The following is an 11,472-nucleotide window of genomic DNA, read 5'->3' on the forward strand; positions in this document are numbered from 1 at the left end:
GTTCTGCCCTACCTGAGCCACCGCTTGAGCCAGGGCCTACTGCTCCGATGAACCGCTGCCTCCGCCGAGGTTCGCCGCGACTCATCCAGCGCCGCCAGCTATGACCCGAAAGGTGGGGATGGATGTGCTGTACGACTCATTGCACGGGTTCACAGCATGCTAAACCGCGGTACCTGACGCCGTGGCTGCGTCACCTCGCCGCAGCAGTCGCCGCCATCGCTGCCGGGTCAGCAGCGCGCCTCCGCCTTATAACCCGGCTCTTCCCGCCCGCTCTCCAGCAGCGCGTGACCTGCCCATGCTGGCTCCGCCTTTGCAGTTTGCACCAAGCTGGCTCCACCCCGCGTTAAACCGCTCATGCTACAAATTAAATCGCCGCTGCCCGATTTCTGTCGCCGGGTCAACCCCGCCCTGTTTCTACTGCGGTTGAGCCACCACGACCAGCCCGTGCTCCGCCGGATCTCACCTCTGTTCACATGGCCTTGAGCGGTCCTTTGTTCGGCCGCCTCCGCCCTAAACCGCCGGACGCTATCGTCGCTGTCGTCTTGCCACCTAGCTGCCGTGCTCCATCTCACTGGGGGCCTCCCTGAGCCGCCGCGCCTTGCACCATGCTGAGCCACCGTTACCTCGTTTTGAACCGCCCCTGTTGCGAGCTCATGCCGAGTCGCCATGCTACCTTCAAAAACCGCCGGCCGCCTCGATCTTCATCTTCTACAAGCTGCTGCTGTGCACTGTTACGGCCGCCGTTTCAATGTCGCCACTGAGTGGCCGCCGGGTCAAAGCCCCGGTGAGGCCCTGTTTGTTTGAGCTGCCGCCTTGGACCGACCGTGCCGCCTCGTCATGGCCTCGCTGCCCCCGCTGCTGTGGCCTAGACCGCCCCGCGCCCGCGCCGGTTCTGCCCCGGGCCGCCTCTGCTATGACCAGTTACGGCCCCGCGGGCTCTCGTCGTTCGCTCTGCCAGAGAAGGAGCCATGTTTCCTCTGCGCTCGTTCTGGATGAAAAGAAGGAAACGAAGGAAAAGTCAAGGAATGGCAGCTAAAAAAAATCGTGGAAGCAGTAAAATTCGGACCAGTTGGAAAACCAACGACGTACACTGCTAGCTCGACGTCCCGGGAAAATATCAGGTGCTATACACCTTATTTATTTTTTCAATGTACCTTAAAATTCCTCCGAGAACAACTATTTTCCTTTTAATATTTTTTGTTCCATGATCATGGCAGAGACGACAAGATCATCTGTCATCCAAATACATCAGGACAATTATTCACCGCCGAAGTGGAGTTATATCGCGAATATGGAATGCATAGCATCGTCATTTTGCACTAACATTTATCCGTGCTGCCGTTCTCAACGGAAGCGCTTACGCTACCGCCCTTGCGGTCTGGTCCACATCAACACACCAGGCCGCACCTGTCTGCATGAGTTGTCTATTGAGTATGAGCAAGTCACTGCTTGGGTAGCCCGGTTTTCTTCCAACAAATTGGGGGCAAATTATCATCAGCCGCCGCTGGATGGCTCAATGGACATGCGCACAAATCGCTGCCACTATAATTTGGTTAACTTCAAACAGCTAGTTGGAAGGAACCATTGGCCGAGTTGCTGACACGGCTCATACGGGATCATTTATAACCCGCCGCAGTCACCTCAACCTTTTGTGGATTTACATCGCGTTATCAACACCAATGATATATACCTTCTTCTATTGTCAAGTACGGAGAATCTCAAGACAACTCCTTGAGTCATCTTAAGACTCGGGGGCTACGATGATATGACTCAGCAAGTCTTGCTAGTTTCAGCAAATTCAAGTGCCCTAGGATGTTGAAGGGAAAGATAACCCGGTCCCGGAGGCTACTGTTATATTGATGAAAATTTAAAGGCCGTCAGAAATATTCCGACTCACAATGATGCTTCCGGTTTATAGTCCGGTTTAAGGGAAATCCCGTCTCCCACACATCGCTGAAGTCCTTAGTATCTGGTTCAAATCCGGTTTAAGAGGAAACTATCTCTTGCAAAGCTCTGACGCTCTCAATATCCGGTTCAAAATCCCGGTTCAAGAAGAATTTATCTCTTACGAAAAGTTGAAGGTTACCGAAGAGGACCTGTTGCCATGGTGCGCGGTTCAACATGGGTATCCTTCCTTATTGGCTTATCATATTATTGATCACATGGTAGCTTCTGCTTTATAGAGGAAAGTTATGATTACCCTTTAATCCGGCTTATAGGCCACATAAAAAAAACTTGGGGGCTTGTTACCCAAAGTCAAAGGGGCAAAGAGAGTGTTGCAAAAGCACAACTCAAACATAGGCACCCATTGAGCACAGCTCAAAAATATTGCTCGGGGGCTCTTTGCTTATACAAGAACAAAGAGTCTATAACCTTGTAATAGGCTATAAAAGCCAGTCTTGGAAGCCAGGTGTATTCACCTAAAACCCCGGGTTATCCTGCCTTTTTAAGTAAGCCACTCCGCCCAGGTAATCTTGGTAAGACCAGTCGAACGTTTGACAAGTCAATCTTATAAAGACCCTGAACTTGTCATAGTTAAAATGATGATTGGTTAATGTGAGGGCCATCTTATAAGGCTTTGTAAAATGGTTTAACTCAGTGGCCTGGCAGCCCATGAAAAGCCTCGCCTTTTTGCATGTTTTCTTCTGAAATCTTTCTTTTGGCGGTTTATTTTGATGAGGTAAAGATAAACCGGTGTTTACTAACCCAGCCTGGTTTTTGACTATACATCACCAGTAAGAGGTACACTAATATCTGGTGTTTACTGACCCGGACCGGTTTTATTCATAAACCGGTAATACATGATAATTCCCAGTATTCAAGTTTTGGGTTATCACCCTTACTCTACTGGGTTGGTAAAACCAACAATGTGATCAAATATCACAGGAACCGGTATTCAAACTGGGTTATATTATTCACATCTTTAATAGCCAACATGGCTAGATTTTTATTATGGTTATCAATAACCAGTATTATGATTGAGGTTTTCAAAGTCGCTTTAGCGCAATGGCTATTATTTTATCGATGGATATGATTTATTCTACAATGGAAGGAATAGTATCGAGTTGCTGCAGGCTTACAACCCGACACTTGGGGGCTACATTATTCAAATTGAGATTACAACAACTATGCAAGTCCCATGTCACTGCCAGCATGCACCATGGCACTTGGGGGCTAATGCAAAGTCATTTTTTCATCACCTTATTGAAGACCCGACTCATCACATTGTAATGAGCCGGCCCTTGGGGGCTACCAATTGCTCCTGTCAACAATTCAAGGTACACAAGTCTTAATCCATTATATTGAAGGGTCCACTCCTCAATTGGTAAAGCACAAAGCTCTTAACCTTGTGGACGTGGGTTCAAGCCCCATGATGGGAGTTACATCATATGATGTTATTTTCAATGAAGTATATATAAAGTCCCAGCTCAGTATTATCTTACTGAGCCAGCCTTTGGAGGCTACACGTTGTAGTTAAAGTCTACATGATCATATTTTCAAAGTCCCTGCTCATTATTTGCATAATGACCCGGCCCTTGGGGGCTACACTGGTTGAAGTTTTTATGAGCATCAGGCAATTAACAAGTCCCAGGTTGCTGCAAGCATGACAACCCGACACTTGGGGGCTACATATGTGAAATACTCAGTTCTGACTAGTGATTGAGATGAACAACCTGGATTTCTTCAAGCTTGTCACATTCATATTGAAGCAACTCTTAAGCTGTTACTACGTCACCTTCTTAAAACTTGGGGGCTACAAGTGATAGGCATATAAGAGGTATATTTTCAAAGCTGATGTTAACAAATAGTTATGACCCGGTGCCATCAATATTTATAAACCGGCAATTTTGGCAATGATAAACCGGCAAGTTCTACATCCTTAAGCCGGCTGAAGATCAGATGAGTATTTCAAGGACCAACATTTTTGTTAAGCATTGGGAGCTGAATCAAATGAATTATTCTTCACAATATTTCTCTGTGACAAACCAATGTCAGCAAATTGATTATGAAGCTGGCCTGTTGACCCGGATTTTCTAGAAGAAGGAAATGACAAGGACTTAAGGATGATCAAGATCACTTTAACATGGATAAATCCAAATTAAACTGGGGGCCAATGTTGGGAATATACCCCGCGGTATGACCCGGCCGGAGTTATAACACGGCTGGGACTTGGTAAACCGGCGGGTGTTAAGTCAGATGATAACCCGGCAGGTGTTAAGTTAGATGATAACCCGACAGGTGTTAAGTCAGATGATAACCCAGCAGGTGTTAAGTCATAACCCGGCAGACAATCATAAACCGGCAGGAAGTCATAACCCGGCAGACCATCATAAACCGGCAGACAGTCATAACCCGGCAGACAGTGATAACTCGGTTGACACTCATAACCCGGCAGATAGAATCGCCTGGTGTTATGAAGCCCGAGACGTTATGAAGCCCAAGATGTTAAGAAGCCCATGAAGAGAAGTCAGAATAGTTTAAGTCTTAATCCGAGTTGGACTCTACATGTAACCCGCCCCTTCAACATATATAAGGAGGGGCAGGGCACCCCAAGAGGGCGGGACAATTTGAAGGGTTAGGCATAACTCGGAGAGCCGGTTTACGGCGACTCCCTCGTGATGATAATGAGACCTAGCCACAAACAGCATGTAGGGTTGTTACCGGATGATGTTTCCTAGGGCCCAAAGTTGTCTAAACCCTTGTCTTGTGTTGCGCTTCTCGATTCCGCTCAACCCCTCTCAAGCTACCACGTAGATGCGTTGGCCTCACGACTAAGTCCTCACACTAGGACATCTACCGTGACAAATCCATGACATCGAGTCTTTGAAGGATATCGAAAAGACGTTTTTTACATGGTAGATTTCTCAGCAGGACCATAGTTGGAAGTATGTCTTCTAGCAAAAGCTTCAGAGTGCTAGCTCTGGCATCAAAGGCTAGGGCATGCTGGCATGAGGAACTTGTACACACCCGCGAAGAAGAAACACGTCGTAGGCATCGAGGGCGTCAAGTTCAATAAGGATCATCTACGTGGTGCCTGCGAAGCTGGAAAGATGACAAGGGCCAAGCATCTCTCGAAGACAATCATGATGACATCTCGTCCCTTCGAGCTGCTTCACATGGACTTATTTGGCCCTACTAACTACTCTACACTTACTACCACTGCTTGCCTCTATGGCTTCGTCATTGTTGATGATTATTCAAGATACACATGGGTGCATATAATCCTTTACAAGAATGAAGTGCAGGATGTCTTCAGACGATTCGCCAATCGTGCCATGACGAACTATGGCATCAAGATCAAGCACATCAGAAGTGACAACAACACAAAATTCAAGAACACTGGCCTCGACACTTACATTGATACATTGGGCATTACTCATGAGTTCTCTGCTCCCTACACACCTCAACAGAATGGCATCGTGGAGCGCAAGAACAGAACACTCATTGAGATGGCTCGGACGATGCTTGATGAGTACAAGACTCCAAAGAAGTTCTGGCCTGATGCCATTGATACTGCATGCCACGTCATCAACCGTGTTTATCTTCATAAGCTTCTAAAGAAGAGATCCTATGAGCTCCTAACTGGTAAGAAGCCAAATGTCAGTTACTTCAGAGTATTTGGTGCTAGGTGCTGGATCAAGGATCCACATCACACTTCAAATTTTGCACCGAAAGCACATGAAGGTTTTATCCTTGGCTACAGAAAGGATTCACACTCCTACAGAGTCTTCAACCTCTTTCACTATAAAGTGGTTGAAACTGTGGATGTGCGGTTCGATGAGACTAACGGCTCGCAAAGAGAGCACCTGCCAAATGTATAGATGAAGTCCCACCAAGTGAATCGATCAAGCTTATGGGTACTGGAGAAATCATACCTTCAGAAGCACAGGCTGAAGAAAAAATCATCATTTCTGCACCTAACCAACCTGAAGACACTGCTCAGCCTGACGCCACTGCTGAAGACGAAGACAATGATCAGCAAGGGCAAAATCTTCGTCCAGTTCATCCTCGTGTTGCAAATGAAGTACAGATTGAGAAGATAATTGATAGCATCAATGCACCTGGTCCACTCACTCGTTCAAGAGCAACACAGCTAGCAAATTTCTGTGGGCATTTTGCATTTGTCTCTATATCTGAAGCCAAGAAAGTTGCTGAAGCCTTCATGGAACCGGAATGGATTCAAGCTATGCAATAAGAGCTTCAACAGTTCGAGCTGAACAATGTGTGGGAATTGGTTAAGCGTCGTGATCCTCGCAAGCACAATATCATAGGCACCAAATGGATCTATTGCAACAAACAAGATGAGCACGGTCAAGTTGTCAGAAACAAGGCTCGTCTCATTGCTCAAGGATACACTCAAGTTGAAGGGATTGACTTTGATGAAACATTTGCTCCGGTGGCTAGGCTTGAAGCCATTCGCATACTGTTAGACTATGCCAACCACCACAACATCCTTCTGTACCAAATGGATGTGAAGAGTGCTTTTCTCAATGGCAAGATTGAAGAAGAAGTATATGTTGCACAACCACCTGGCTTTGAAGACCCAAAACATCCTGACATGTTATACAAGCTCAATACGTCACTATATGGCCTCAAACAAGCCCCTCACGCTTGGTATGACACACTCAAAGACTTCATGAAGAGCAAAGGCTTCAAAACTGGTTCCTTGGATCCCACTCTCTTCATGAAGACATACGATGGTGAACTGTTTGTATGCCAGATCTATGTGGATGATATTATCTTCGGCTGCGCTGACAAGAGATATAGTGACGAGTTTGGACACATGATGCAAGAGCAATATCAGATGTCCATGATGGGTGAGCTGAAATTCTTCCATGGTCTTCAAATCCATCAGCAAAGCAACGACATCTTCATATCTCAAGAGAAATACCTCAAAGATTGCCTGCAGAAGGTTGGAATGCAAGACTGCAAAGGGTACACGACACCAATGCCAACCAAAGGTCAATTGGGTCCCGACGACAATGGTAAAGAGTTCGATCAAAAGGTATACCGCTCCATGATTGTTTCTTTACTCTATTTGTGGCATCTAGGCCAGATATAATGCTTAGCGTTTGCATGTGTGCCCGATTCCAAGCGGCACCAAAGGAGTTGCATCACTTAGCTGTGAAGCGAATTCTTCGATTTTTTGCTTACACCCCAACACTAGGATTATGGTATCCAAAGGGCTTAGAGTTTGATCTAGTTGGATTCTCAGATGCTGATTATGCTGGTGACAAGGTTGATCGCAAGTCTACATTAGGCACATGTCACTTTCTTGGACGATCCCTTGTGTGTTGGTCTTCAAAGAAGCAGAACTGCGTATCTCTCTCCACTTCTGAATCTGAATACATTGATGCTGGTTCTTGCTGTGCTCAGCTTCTATGGATGAAGCAAACTCTCAAGGACTATGGCATCCATCTGAAGCAAGTTCCACTTTACTGCAACAATGAAAGCGCCATCAAGATTGCCAACAACCCAGTCCAGCACTCGAAGAAAAAGCACATTCAGATCCGTCATCACTTTCTCAGAGATCATGTCATGAAGGTAGATATTGATATCATTCAGGTCAACACTGAAGAGCAATTGGCAGATGTCTTCACGAGCCTTCGGATGAGAAAAGGTTTTGCAAGTTGCGGTGTGAGCTAAATATCTTAGAATCCTCAAATGTCCTGTGATTGGACACACATCCTAACGCTTATGCATGTTGATGACTTAGATGTGCAACACACGAAGTAACGTATATCTTCAATCAATGAAGACATACACTCTAAGTGTGAATACATTATTGCGGAATTTGACTTCGGAGTGCCACGATAATTGTGCGCCGTTTCTGGGTCTAATACTTCCTATACGATGGGTAGCGCCACCACCAAACTCTTGTTTGAAGTGTTTTAATTGGCGTCACAATTGCATAATATTCGCATTTGGTTTGTCTTCAACATTGATTTGACTTCACGTTTATCTTCACAATTGTCAGGACCACGATCCTAAGTCACACCGATCTTGTAACATCCCAAATTTTCAATTTGGAATGTTATACATTAGATCATCATTGCATAGTATATTTTATTGCATTTTGGCAAATCCTCGATAAATCCTAAGCAACTCAAGGACCCTCGGAGAGAGTTGGGGATTTTCCCGATTTTTCATATTTGATTTTTATCAAATAATAAAACGAGGATTTTTTGTTTTAATTATTTTTCTCTCCGAAAATATTTTATATTAAAATAAATGAGAGGAGAAAATATGACTTCTCCAAAACAATTGAAATATTGGAGGAAAAATATTAAAATCAAATATTTTATTTTATTCGGATTTTATTTGCAATTTTAATTGCATTAAAAAAAATTCCACGTTTTAAAAACTGCATTTTTGGGCCAAGAAAATGTTCACCTTGTTCTAATTATTTTAATTAGGCTGGGAAATTTTTTTTTAACATTTTGGATTTTTATTTATTTTTCTGCTATTTTTTTTAGATTCGGCGAATATTAAAAAAAAATCCCGCACCCGACTGGGCCTAGGCCCAGCCGAGCCAGGCCGACCCGTCCCGCGTCGTCTCCCTCGCGAGCACGCTCGCGCGCCGTCGCCCGAGTCCGCCAGGAGCACGCCGCCCCGCCGCCGCCTTGCCCCCTCCTCCACGCCACCTCCCCCCCTCCTTAAATACCCCATGCCTCGCCACCTCTCCCCACCCCGCCGCCCAACCCGCACCCGCCGCCACCCGCAGGAGCGCCCGCGCCGTCGCCGCCGCCCCGGAGCCCGCGCGCCGCCGCCCGCCGCCTCCCGCCGTCGCCCCGTCGCCGCCCGAGCCCCGCCGCCCCTCGCCGGCCCCGCCGGAGCTGCCCGCCGAGGTAGCCGAAGCCGCCGCCGCGGAGTCCGGTTTTTTTTTAAAAACCGATTCGGTTTATTTTTTTCTAAACCCTAGTTTTTTATATATCGGTTTATTTTTTTCGGTTTTATTACTTAGTGAACGTTCACCGACCCGTTCGTTTTAACGAACGTGTTCGTCGGATTGTCGCTATTAACGAACGTTCGTTCGTTTAACTGTTCGTCAGTTTTTCTTTTTTCGTCGGATTTTTCGCGATTATTCCAGATCGCGATTTCTGATCAGATCTTCGTTTTCGTTTAACTTTTCGCTCGTTTATCGGAATCAGGCGATTCAAGCGCCTAGAGTTTCGTCTCGAAATTCTCTTTCCGTTTAATCTACTCAAACAAGTTTTTGGTACTGTAAAATTTGACCTAGATCCAGATTAGTAAACGAAACTTGTTTCTGTCGCTGTTTGATTTTCGTTGCTTCGTTCGATTTGATTCTTTTTGCAAACCGGAGTTCTTAAGTTGAACTTTCTGGTTCGATCTTTATTTGAGTTTTACCTGTGCATTAGATGAGTACTTATTGTTTGCTTGTTTGTTTGCGATAGAGTACCCGGAGTGCGCCGCTTGTTACTTCGAATCTCTAGGTTTCGCGGATCATCAGCAAGGCAAGTAACACTTTGATCATACTTTTCCATACCTAGTTTTTATTGCATTAGATCAATCCTCAAACATTGCATGGTTAGGATCTAATTAAATTGTGGGCATTGGGAAGTAGTCGAGGTAGTACCTATTACCTGTTTTATTATCAAACGCTTGGGAGCTACTTCTACGTTGCTTATATCGCTATGCTATGCTTGTAGACGTGGATTGGGTTTGAGAGATATTCATGACAAATGTGAGATTGTTAATTAATGGTTTACTTAAGGTGGCAACTAAAACTCACATCTGGGTGGATTGAGGCACCTGGAGAACCCAGTGCTGCCTGTATTTTTGGATATCCCGGAGTACCCGTGTGAACATCCTATGTACCGCCACCCAGGCTCAAAGGGATCATGAGATTATTCATGCTAGAAACTTCCGTGTGCAGCCACAAGCTATTATGGGCTCTAGCATAGTTGAGTAGGTTGTGTGAGCTCTTGAAGAGGTAGACTAGCAGATGTAGGGGATGTAGGTGGTACGGTCTACCCAGAGTAGAGAGTTTACGCTTCTGAAAGATTGTGTCTCGGTCATCCGTTTCTCAAACATCATGTAGTGCGAGAATCAAGCGGAGGCTATCGAGTCTTGTGGGGAAAAGTGCACAAACCTCTGCAGAGTGTACAAACTAATCATGGTTAGCCGTGTCCACGGTTATGGACAACTTGAGTATCTAGTACTTGGACTATCATGTGAATCTCATCACCATGTTACTTTTAATTAATTTTGTTGGGTTAATGATGATACTTAATTGGGATTGAGTTGGAGGTACCTTCTCAATGTTTCACAACCACCATTATAGTTAAATAAAATTTATTCCTTTGCAGTAGGGAAAAATTGGCTTTTCGCAAAACTGTAACCATAGAGCTTTCCACCAGCCATATATGCATGTAGTATAGCCTTATTATGTTCATTATTCTCTATGTGTTACATTGCCAGCATATTCCATGTGCTGACCCGTTTTCGGGCTGCAACGTTTCATGTTGCAGACTTTTGAGACGACGAGTAAGGTGCCTTCGGTTGTGGTCTTATACTCAGTGATGCCGTTGGAGTTGATGGACTCACTTATCTTCGAAGCCTTCCGCTGTTATCGCATTTAGATGGCCTTAAGCCATATTTATCATACTTATTCTCTCTTGAGATATTCGTTGTAATAAGTGTGTGATTGCTACTCTGTTATAAATCCTCCATTTGTACTGTGCGTGTCAGCATTACTGATCCAGGGATGACACTGGTGCACAGCAGCACATACTGTTTGAGGTATGGTCGCTACAAAGGTGGTATCAGAGCACACGCTGACTGTAGCACACGACCACTAAGCTTAAACCCTAGAACACTTCTCTCTTCTCATTTCTGACTCCTTTCCACTTTCTACTCTTTTAGGAATGGCGGATCCAAGGAGCAAGTTCATGCAACCAGATGAAGATACGCCTTTTGGACGACACTTGAAGGAAGTCACTAAGTACTTGAAAATAGGAACACCAAGCATCACCGGAACCTACAACACCACATTACCTGAAGAGGAGAGCTGGAAGATTCAAGTTCAAGTTCCAGGAAGGACGTTTGCGCCAGTCACTGAGCCTATAAAATTGGCTTTTGAAGCACCAACCTGTAGTTTAGGGAAGAGCATGGCAGCCCACATCTCTATGGGACGCATTGGAGAAGTCTACCACAGGGAGCTTAAGGATACTATTTATCAGATTTGTGGACGCCGAGACGAGCAATGGGAGATGATTAGCACCAAGAAGGATGGATCAATTGCAGCTTTCATCCAGGAGCAAAACCAACACATCCGTCGTCAGGAGAACCAGATGTGCTCAGACAAGATAGATCTGAAGAAGGCATTGACGAAGATCAAGGAGCTGGAGGAAGAACTCAAGGCTACACGCGAGGATTATTTGGAGGAAATCGTCGCACTAGTAGGGAAGAATGACGACCTGGAGAAGAAGATTGGAGTATTCATGGGAA

This window comes from Triticum aestivum, chromosome 3D (genome assembly GCF_018294505.1).
Source record: "Triticum aestivum cultivar Chinese Spring chromosome 3D, IWGSC CS RefSeq v2.1, whole genome shotgun sequence".
NCBI lineage: Eukaryota > Viridiplantae > Streptophyta > Magnoliopsida > Poales > Poaceae > Triticum > Triticum aestivum.